Source organism: Natrix helvetica (assembly GCF_964273705.1).
Source record: "Natrix helvetica genome assembly, chromosome: W".
NCBI classification, from domain to species: domain Eukaryota; kingdom Metazoa; phylum Chordata; class Lepidosauria; order Squamata; family Natricidae; genus Natrix; species Natrix helvetica.
Window position 1 is genome coordinate 31701305 of NC_138555.1, and position 10628 is coordinate 31711932.

Sequence of the window (10628 nt, forward strand, 5' to 3'; positions counted from 1 at the left end):
GCAATAGGGAGAGGGGATGGAAGTGTGTGGATGTGCACCGGCTGTGAGTCTTAAAACGGTCTGAGTGAATCCAGGAAGAGGGAACAGGCAGAGGGGATGGAAGTGTGTGGATGTGCATAGACTGTGAGTCATAAAACCGTCTACGTGAATCGAGGAAGAGGGAAGAGGGAGAGGGGATGGAAGTGTGTGGATGTGCATAGATTGTGATTCTTAAAACCGTCTACGTGAATCCAGGAAGAGGGAAGAGGGAGAGGGGCTGGAAGTGTGTGTGCTGTGCACAGGCTGTGAGTCTTAAGAACGTCGGAGTGAATCCAGGAAGAGGGAAGAGGCAGAGGGGCTGGAAGTTTGTGTGCTGTGCACAGGCAGTGAGTCTTAAGAACGTCTGAATGAATCCAGGAAGAGGGAACAGGCAGAGGGGATGGAAGTGTGTGGATGTTCATAGACTGTGAGTCTTAAAACCGTCTACGTGAATCCAGGAATAGGGAAGAGGCAGAGGGGCTGTAAGTTTGTGTGCTGTGCACAGGCAGTGAGTCTTAAGAACGTCTGAGTGAATCCATAAAGTGGGAAGAGGCAGAGGGGCTGGAAGTGTCTGTGTGTGAACAGGCTGTGAGTTTTAAAAATATCTGAGTGAACCCATAAAGTGGGAAGAGGCAGAGGGGCTGGAAGTGTGTGGATGTGCACCGGCTGTGAGTCTTAAAACCGTTCGACTGAATCCAGGAAGAGGGAAGAGGCAGAGGGGCTGGAAGAGTCTGTGCGTGTTCACAAGCTGAGATTTTTAAAAACATCTGAGTGAATCGAAGGAGAGGGGAGAGGCAGAGGGACTGGAAGTGTGTGGATGTGCATCGGCTCTGAGTCTAAAAACCGTTCGAGTGAATCCAGGAAGAGGGAAGAGGTAGAGTGGCTGGAAGTGTGTGGATGTGCACAGGCTGTGAGTTTTCAAAGTGTCTGAGTGAATCCAGGAAGAGGCAGAGGGGCTGGACGTGTGTGGATGTGCACCGGCTGTGAGTCTTAAAACGGTCTGAGTGAATCCAGGAAGAGGGAACAGGCAGAGGGGATGGAAGTGTGTGGATGTGCATAGACTGTGAGTCATAAAACCGTCTACGTGAATCGAGGAAGAGGGAAGAGGGAGAGGGGGTGGAAGTGTGTGGATGTGCATAGATTGTGATTCTTAAAACCGTCTACGTGAATCCAGGAAGAGGGAAGAGGGAGAGGGGCTGGAAGTGTGTGTGCTGTGCACAGGCTGTGAGTCTTAAGAACGTCGGAGTGAATCCAGGAAGAGGGAAGAGGCAGAGGGGCTGGAAGTTTGTGTGCTGTGCACAGGCAGTGAGTCTTAAGAACGTCTGAATGAATCCAGGAAGAGGGAACAGGCAGAGGGGATGGAAGTGTGTGGATGTTCATAGACTGTGAGTCTTAAAACCGTCTACGTGAATCCAGGAATAGGGAAGAGGCAGAGGGGCTGTAAGTTTGTGTGCTGTGCACAGGCAGTGAGTCTTAAGAACGTCTGAGTGAATCCATAAAGTGGGAAGAGGCAGAGGGGCTGGAAGTGTCTGTGTGTGAACAGGCTGTGAGTTTTAAAAATATCTGAGTGAATCCATAAAGTGGGAAGAGGCAGAGGGGCTGGAAGTGTGTGGATGTGCACCGGCTGTGAGTCTTAAAACCGTTCGACTGAATCCAGGAAGAGGGAAGAGGCAGAGGGGCTGGAAGAGTCTGTGCGTGTTCACAAGCTGAGATTTTTAAAAACATCTGAGTGAATCGAAGGAGAGGGGAGAGGCAGAGGGACTGGAAGTGTGTGGATGTGCATCGGCTCTGAGTCTAAAAACCGTTCGAGTGAATCCAGGAAGAGGGAAGAGGTAGAGTGGCTGGAAGTGTGTGGATGTGCACAGGCTGTGAGTTTTCAAAGTGTCTGAGTGAATCCAGGAAGAGGCAGAGGGGCTGGACGTGTGTGGATGTGCACCGGCTGTGGGTTTTAAAACCGTCTGAGTAAATCCAGGAAGAGGGAATAGTCAGAGGAGCTAAAAGATTGTGTCCGTGTACACCGGCTGTGAGTTTTAAAAACACCTCAATGAGTGCAGGAAGAGGGAAGAGGCAGAGGGGCTGGAAGTGTGTGGATGTGCACCGTCTGTGAGTCTTAAAACCGTCTGAGTGAATCCAGGATGAGGGAAGAGGGAGAGGGGGTCGAAGTGTGTGGATATGCATAGACTGTGAGTCTTAAAACCGTCTACGTGAATCCAGGAAGAGGGAAGAGGGAGAGGGGGTGGAAGTGTGTGGATGTGCATAGACTGTGAGTCTTAAAACCGTTCAAGTGAATCCAGGAAGAGGGAACAGGCAGAGGCGCTGGAAGTTTGTGGATGTGTACTGGCTGTGAGTCTTAAAACCGTTCGAGTGAATCCAGGAAGAGGGAACACGCAGAGGGGATGGAAGTGTGTGGATGTGCATAGACTGTGAGTCATAAAACCGTCTACGTGAATCCAGGAAAAGGGAAGAGGGAGAGGGGGTGGAAGTGTGTGGATGTGCACCGGCTGTGAGTCTTAAAATCGTTCGAGTGAATCCAGGAAGAGAGAACAGGCAGAGGGGATGGAAGTGTGTGGATATGCACCGGCTGTGAGTCTTAAAAGTGTTTGAGTGAATCCAGGAAGAGGGAACAGGCAGAGGGGATGGAAGTGTGTGGATGTGCACCGGCTGTGAGTCATAAAACTGTCTACGTGAATCCAGGAAGAGGGAAGAAGGAGAGGGGGTGGAAGTGTGTGGATGTGCATAGACTGTGAGTCTTAAGAACGTTTGAGTGAATCCAGGAAGAGGGAAGAGGGAGAGGGGGTGGAAGTGTGTGGATGTGCACCAGCTGTGAGTCTTAAAACCGTTCAAGTGAATCCAGGAAGAGGGAACAGGCAGAGGGGATGGAAGTGTGTGGATGTGCACCAGCTGTGAGTCTTAAAACCATCTGATTGAATCCAGGAAAAGGGAAGAGGCAGAGGGGCTGGAAGTGTGTGGATGTGCACCGGCTGTGAGTCTTAAGAACGTTTTAGTGAATCCAGGAAGAGGGAAGAGGCAGAGAGGTTGGAAGTGTGTGGATGTGCACCAGCTGTGAGTCTTAAAACCGTTTGGGTGGATCCAGGAAGAGGGAAGAGGCAGAGGGGCTGGAAGTGTGTGGATGAGCACCGAATGTGAGTCTTAAAACCGTCTGAGTGAATCCAGGATGAGGGAAGAGATAGAGGGGATGGAAGTGTGTGGATGTGCACAGGCTGTGAGTTTTCAAAGTGTCTGAGTGAATCCAGGAAGAGGCAGAGGGGCTGGACGTGTGTGGATGTGCACCGGCTGTGGGTTTTAAAACCGTCTGAGTAAATCCAGGAAGAGGGAATAGTCAGAGGAGCTAAAAGATTGTGTCCGTGTACACCGGCTGTGAGTTTTAAAAACACCTCAATGAGTGCAGGAAGAGGGAAGAGGCAGAGGGGCTGGAAGTGTGTGGATGTGCACCGTCTGTGAGTCTTAAAACCGTCTGAGTGAATCCAGGATGAGGGAAGAGGGAGAGGGGGTGGAAGTGTGTGGATATGCATAGACTGTGAGTCTTAAAACCGTCTACGTGAATCCAGGAAGAGGGAAGAGGGAGAGGGGGTGGAAGTGTGTGGATGTGCATAGACTGTGAGTCTTAGAACCGTTCAAGTGAATCCAGGAAGAGGGAACAGGCAGAGGCGCTGGAAGTTTGTGGATGTGTACCGGCTGTGAGTCTTAAAACCGTTTGAGTGAATCCAGGAAGAGGGAAGAGGCAGAGGGGCTGGAAGTGTGTGAATGTGCACCGGCTGTGAGTCTTAAAACCGTTCGAGTGAATCCAGGAAGAGGGAACACGCAGAGGGGATGGAAGTGTGTGGATGTGCATAGACTGTGAGTCATAAAACCGTCTACGTGAATCCAGGAAAAGGGAAGAGGTAGAGGGGGTGGAAGTGTGTGGATGTGCACCGGCTGTGAGTCTTAAAACCGTTCGAGTGAATCCAGGAAGAGAGAACAGGCAGAGGGGATGGAAGTGTGTGGATATGCACCGGCTGTGAGTCTTAAAAGTGTTTGAGTGAATCCAGGAAGAGGGAACAGGCAGAGGGGATGGAAGTGTGTGTATGTGCACCGGCTGTGAGTCATAAAACTGTCTACGTGAATCCAGGAAGAGGGAAGAAGGAGAGGGGGTGGAAGTGTGTGGATGTGCATAGACTGTGAGTCTTAAGAACGTTTGAGTGAATCTAGGAAGAGGGAAGAGGGAGAGGGGGTGGAAGTGTGTGGATGTGCACCAGCTGTGAGTCTTAAAACTGTTCAAGTGAATCCAGGAGAAGGGAACAGGCAGAGGGGATGGAAGTGTGTGGATGTGCACCAGCTGTGAGTCTTAAAACCATCTGATTGAATCCAGGAAAAGGGAAGAGGCAGAGGGGCTGGAAGTGTGTGGATGTGCACCGGCTGTGAGTCTTAAGAACGTTTTAGTGAATCCAGGAAGAGGGAAGAGGCAGAGGGGTTGGAAGTGTGTGGATGTGCACCAGCTGTGAGTTTTAAAACCGTTTGGGTGAATCCAGGAAGAGGGAAGAGGCAGAGGGGCTGGAAGTGTGTGGATGAGCACCGAATGTGAGTCTTAAAACCGTCTGAGTGAATCCAGGATGAGGGAAGAGACAGAGGGGATGGAAGTGTGTGGGTGTGCATAGACTATGAGTCATAAAACCGTCTACGTGAATCCAGGAAGAGGGAAGAGGCAGAGGGGCTGGAAGTGTGTGTGCTGTGCACAGGCTGTGAGTCTTAAGAACGTCTGAATGAATCCAGGAAGAGGGAAGAGGCAGAGGGGCTGGAAGTGTGTGGATGTACACCGGCTGTGAGTCTTAAAACCGTTTGAGTGAATCCAGGAAGAGGGAAGAGGCAGAGGGGGTGGAAGTGTGTGGATGTGCACCGGCTGTGAGTCTTAAAACCGTTTGAGTGAATCCAGGAAGAGGGAAAAGGCAGAGGGGGTGGAAGTGTGTGGATGTGCACCGGCTGTGAATCTTAAAACCGTTCGAGTGAATACAGGAAGAGGGAACAGGCAGAGGGGCTGGAAGTGTGTGGATATGCACCAGCTGTGAGTCTTAAAACCGTTCGAGTGAATCCAGGATGAGGGAAGAGACAGAGGGGATGGAAGTGTGTGGGTGTGCATAGACTATGAGTCATAAAACCGTCTACGTGAATCCAGGAAGAGGGAAGAGGGAGAGGGGCTGGAAGTGTGTGGATGTGCATCGACTGTGAGTCTTAAGAACGTCTGAGTGTATCCAGGAAGAGGGAAGAGGCAGAGGGGCTGGAAGTGTGTGTGCTGTGCACAGGCTGTGAGTCTTAAGAACGTCTGAATGAATCCAGGAAGAGGGAAGAGGCAGAGGGGCTGGAAGTGTGTGGATGTACACCGGCTGTGAGTCTTAAAACCGTTTGAGTGAATCCAGGAAGAGGGAAGAGGCAGAGGGGGTGGAAGTGTGTGGATGTGCACCGGCTGTGAGTCTTAAAACCGTTTGAGTGAATCCAGGAAGAGGGAAAAGGCAGAGGGGGTGGAAGTGTGTGGATGTGCACCGGCTGTGAATCTTAAAACCGTTCGAGTGAATACAGGAAGAGGGAACAGGCAGAGGGGCTGGAAGTGTGTGGATATGCACCAGCTGTGAGTCTTAAAACCGTTCGAGTGAATCCAGGAAGAGGGAACAGGCAGAGGGGATGGAAGTGTGTGGATGTGCATAGACTGTGAGTCATAAAACCGTCTATGTGAATCGAGGAAGAGGGAAGAGGGAGAGGGGTTGGAAGTGTGTGGATGTGCATAGACTGTGAGTCTTAAAACCGTTCAAGTGAATCTAGGAAGAGGGAACAGGCAGAGGGAATGGAAGTGTTTCTATGTGCCCCAGCTGTGAGTCTTAAAACCCTCTGATGGAATCCAGGAAGAGGGGAGAGGCAGAGGGGCTGGAAGTGTGTGGATGTGCACCGGCTGTGAGTCTTAAGAACGTTTGATTGAATCCAGGAAGAGGGAAGAGGCAGAGGGGTTGGAAGTGTGTGGATGTGTACCAGCTGTGAGTCTTAAAACCGTTTGGGTGAATCCAGGAAGAAGGAGGAGGCAGAGGGGCTGGAAGTGTGTGGATGTGCACCGGCTGCGAGTCTTAAAACCGTCTGAGTGAATCCAGGAAGGGGGAACAGGCAGAGGGGCTGGAAGTTTGTGTGCTGTGCACAGGCTGTGAGTCTTAAGAACGTCTGAGTGAATCCAGGAAGAGGGAAGAGGCAGAGGGGCTGGAAGTGTGTGTGCTGTGCACAGGCAGTGAGTCTTAAGAACGTCTGAATGAATCCAGGAAGAGGGAAGAGGCAGAGGGGCTGGAAGCATTTGGATGTGCACCGGCTGTGAGTCTTAAAACCGTTCGAGTGAATCCAGGAAGAGGGAACAGGCAGAGGGGATGGAAGTGTGTGGATGTGCATAGACTGTGAGTCATAAAACCGTCTATGTGAATCGAGGAAGAGGGAAGAGGGAGAGGGGTTGGAAGTGTGTGGATGTGCATAGACTGTGAGTCTTAAAACCGTTCAAGTGAATCTAGGAAGAGGGAACAGGCAGAGGGAATGGAAGTGTTTCTATGTGCCCCAGCTGTGAGTCTTAAAACCCTCTGATGGAATCCAGGAAGAGGGGAGAGGCAGAGGGGCTGGAAGTGTGTGGATGTGCACCGGCTGTGAGTCTTAAGAACGTTTGATTGAATCCAGGAAGAGGGAAGAGGCAGAGGGGTTGGAAGTGTGTGGATGTGTACCAGCTGTGAGTCTTAAAACCGTTTGGGTGAATCCAGGAAGAAGGAGGAGGCAGAGGGGCTGGAAGTGTGTGGATGTGCACCGGCTGCGAGTCTTAAAACCGTCTGAGTGAATCCAGGAAGGGGGAACAGGCAGAGGGGCTGGAAGTTTGTGTGCTGTGCACAGGCTGTGAGTCTTAAGAACGTCTGAGTGAATCCAGGAAGAGGGAAGAGGCAGAGGGGCTGGAAGTGTGTGTGCTGTGCACAGGCAGTGAGTCTTAAGAACGTCTGAATGAATCCAGGAAGAGGGAAGAGGCAGAGGGGCTGGAAGCATTTGGATGTGCACCGGCTGTGAGTCTTAAAACCGTTCGAGTGAATCCAGGAAGAGGGAACAGGCAGAGGGGATGGAAGTGTGTGGATGTGCACCGGCTGTGAGTCATAAAACCGTCTACGTGAATCCAGGAAGAGGGAAGAGGGAGAGGGGGTGGAAGTGTGTGGATGTGCACCGGCTGTGAGTCTTAAAACCGTTCGAGTGAATCCAGGAAGAGGGAACAGGCAGAGGGGATGGAAGTGTGTGGATATGCACCGGCTGTGAGTCTTAAAAGTGTTGGAGTGAATCCAGGAAGAGGGAAGAGGCAGAGGGGCTGGAAGTGTGTGGATGTGCACCGGCTGTGAGTCATAAAACTGTCTACGTGAATCCAGGAAGAGGGAAGAGGGATAGGGGGTGGAAGTGTGTGGATGTGCACCGGCTGTGAGTCTTAAAACCGTCTGAGTGAATACAGGAAGAGGGAACAGGCAGAGGGGATGGAAGTGTGTGGATGTGCATAGACTGTGAGTCATAAAACCGTCTACGTGAATCGAGGAAGAGGGAAGAGGGAGAGGGGGTGGAATTGTGTGGATGTGCATAGATTGTGATTCTTAAAACCGTCTACGTGAATCCAGGAAGAGGGAAGAGGGAGAGGGGCTGGAAGTGTGTGTGCTGTGCACAGGCTGTGAGTCTTAAGAACGTCTGAGTGAATCCAGGAAGAGGGAAGAGGCAGAGGGGCTGGAAGTTTGTGTGCTGTGCACAGGCAGTGAGTCTTAAGAACGTCTGAATGAATCCAGGAAGAGGGAACAGGCAGAGGGGATGGAAATGTGTGGATGTGCACCGACTGTGAGTCTTAAGAACGTCTGAGTGAATCCATAAAGTGGGAAGAGGCAGAGGGGCTGGAAGTGTGTGTGCGTGTGCACAGGCTGTGAGTCTTAAAAAGGTCTGAGTGAATCCTCGAAGAGTGAAGAGGCAGACGGGCTGGAAGTGTGTGTGTGTGAACCGGCTGTGAGTTTTAAAAATATCTGAGTGAATCCATAAAGTGGGAAGAGGCAGAGGGGCTGGATGTGTGTGGATGTGCACCGGCTGTGAGTCTTAAAACCGTTCGAGTGAATCCAGGAAGAGGGAAGAGGCAGAGGGGCTGGAAGAGTCTGTGCGTGTTCACAAGCTGTGATTTTTTTTTTCTAATTTATGTTTTTTTTAATTTTTTTTATTTTTTTTTTCATTATTGTTTTTTTTTACTTTTTTTATTTATTTATTTATTTATTTTTAATATTTTACATTTATTTATTTATATAACAGACATGTACAGGTTATCTTATTAGGAATAACATTTTCTCCCTCCCCTCCCCCTCCCCCCACCCACCCCCCCATTTCCCCACCCTAACCCTCCCTAACCCAACCCCTGACTTCCCAGATAGAGTCAGAAGCATAGTTACCAGCAAATCTGAAAAACAAATATCCCAATAATAATATGCATATATCAGAATAAGAACAAGATAATACAAAAAAGACAAAAAAGGAGAAAAACCATCATAACCTCCTTTCCAAAACCATTACTACATATTTATAAAGCATTTCTCAACCAAATCCCATAGACACTTCCTTTGAACCGTACCTTAATTTTACAAAATCAATCCAGGGATACCAATCTATAGTATACTTATCGTAAGAATGATCTTTTAGGTATACAGAAATTTTATCCATTTCGGCAAGATTTGCTACCTTAAGTATCCATTCTTCTATAGAGCATAATTCTGCTTTCTTCCAATATTGTGCTATCAGCAGTCTAGCTGCTGTAACCATATACAATATTAATTTAGTTTCAGCAACAGTGCAGTCAGGTACTATGCCCAATAGAAAAAAAAAAAATTGGGGAGCAAATTTAATTTTTCTTTTAAGAATCTTCTTCTGCATTATCCACCATATTTTAATCCATAAAGCCTTAACTTTACAGCACCAAACCATTCTTTTTTTTCAGGAGCTGAGGCTACAAAACATTATGCGTCTCCTGAAGGCAAATTACATCATTTTTATGCTGTTTCAAATAATAGAAAACCTTTCCTTTTTGTGGGGAATTAAGTCCATTAACATTCCAGGTCAGCAGCCTGGCCATCGTCAAGCTTAGTTTGAAGCTTCTGAAGCATAGCCCTCCTATCAGTAGGAAATCTCTTAGGCCTTACTCCTCCCACGGCTTCTGATTGTGTAGGTACATCAACAGAGATACTCGAAGTTTGCTGTATAGTCTTCTCCATTTTCTTTGCCGTTGCTCTGGTAATTCTCTGTTCTTTAAATTCCAATCCCAAGCCTACCGCTTCTTCCAGTCTCTCCACAAGCTGTTTATCAACTGACGCAAGTGCCGAGGCAGCTATCTCTATTAGCTCCTGCTGAACAGGCTGGATCTTTTCCCATTCCAATCCTAGCTCCCCAGCATTCAGAACCTTGGAATAAAAGTCTCTTCTCGCTGGAAGTGTGTGGATGTGCACCGGCTGTGAGTCTTAAAACCATCTGAGTGAATCCAGGATGAGGGAAGAGGCAGAGGGGCTGAAAGTGTGTGGATGTGCATAGCTTGTGAGTCATAAAACCGTCTACGTGAATCCAGGAAGAGGGAAGAGGCAGAGGGGCTGGAAGTCTGTGGATATGCACCGGCTGTGAGTCTTAAAACCGTTTGAGTGAATCCAGGAAGAGGGAAGAGGGAGAGGGGGTGGAAGTGTGTGGATGTGCACCGGCTGTGAGTCTTAAAACCGTTTGAGTGAATCCAGGAAGAGGGAACAGGCAGAGGGGATGGAAGTGTGTGGATATGCACCGGCTGTGAGTCTTAAAACCGTTTGAGTGAATCCAGGAAGAGGGAAGAGGGAGAGGGGGTGGAAGTGTGTGGATGTGCATAGCTTGTGAGTCATAAAACCGTCTACGTGAATCCAGGAAGAGGGAAGAGGCAGAGGGGTTGGAAGTGTGTGGATGTACACCAGCTGTGAGTCTTAAAACCGTTTGGGTGAATCCAGGAAGAGGGAAGAGGCAGAGGGGCTGAAAGTGTGTGGATGTGCATAGCTTGTGAGTCATAAAACCGTCTACGTGAATCCAGGAAGAGGGAAGAGGGAGAGGGGCTTGAAGTGTTTGTGCTGTGCACAAGCTGTGAGTCTAAAGAACGTCTGAGTGAATCCAGGAAGAGGGAAGAGGCAGAGGCGCTGGAAGTGTGTGGATGTGCACCGGCTGTGAGTCTTAAAACCGTTTGAGTGAATCCAGGAAGAGGGAAGAGGCAGAGGGGCTGGAAGTGTGTGAATGTGCACCGGCTGTGAGTCTTAAAACCGTTTGGGTGAATCCAGGAAGAGGGAAGAGGCAGAGGGGCTGAAAGTGTGTGGATGTGCATAGCTTGTGAGTCATAAAACCGTCTACGTGAATCCAGGAAGAGGGAAGAGGGAGAGGGGGTGGAAGTGTGTGGATGTGCATAGACTGTGAGTCTTAAAACCGTCTACGTGAACCCAGGAAGAGGGAAGAGGGAGAGGGGCTTGAAGTGTTTGTGCTGTGCACAAGCTGTGAGTCTAAAGAACGTCTGAGTGAATCCAGGAAGAGGGAAGAGGGAGAGGGGCTGG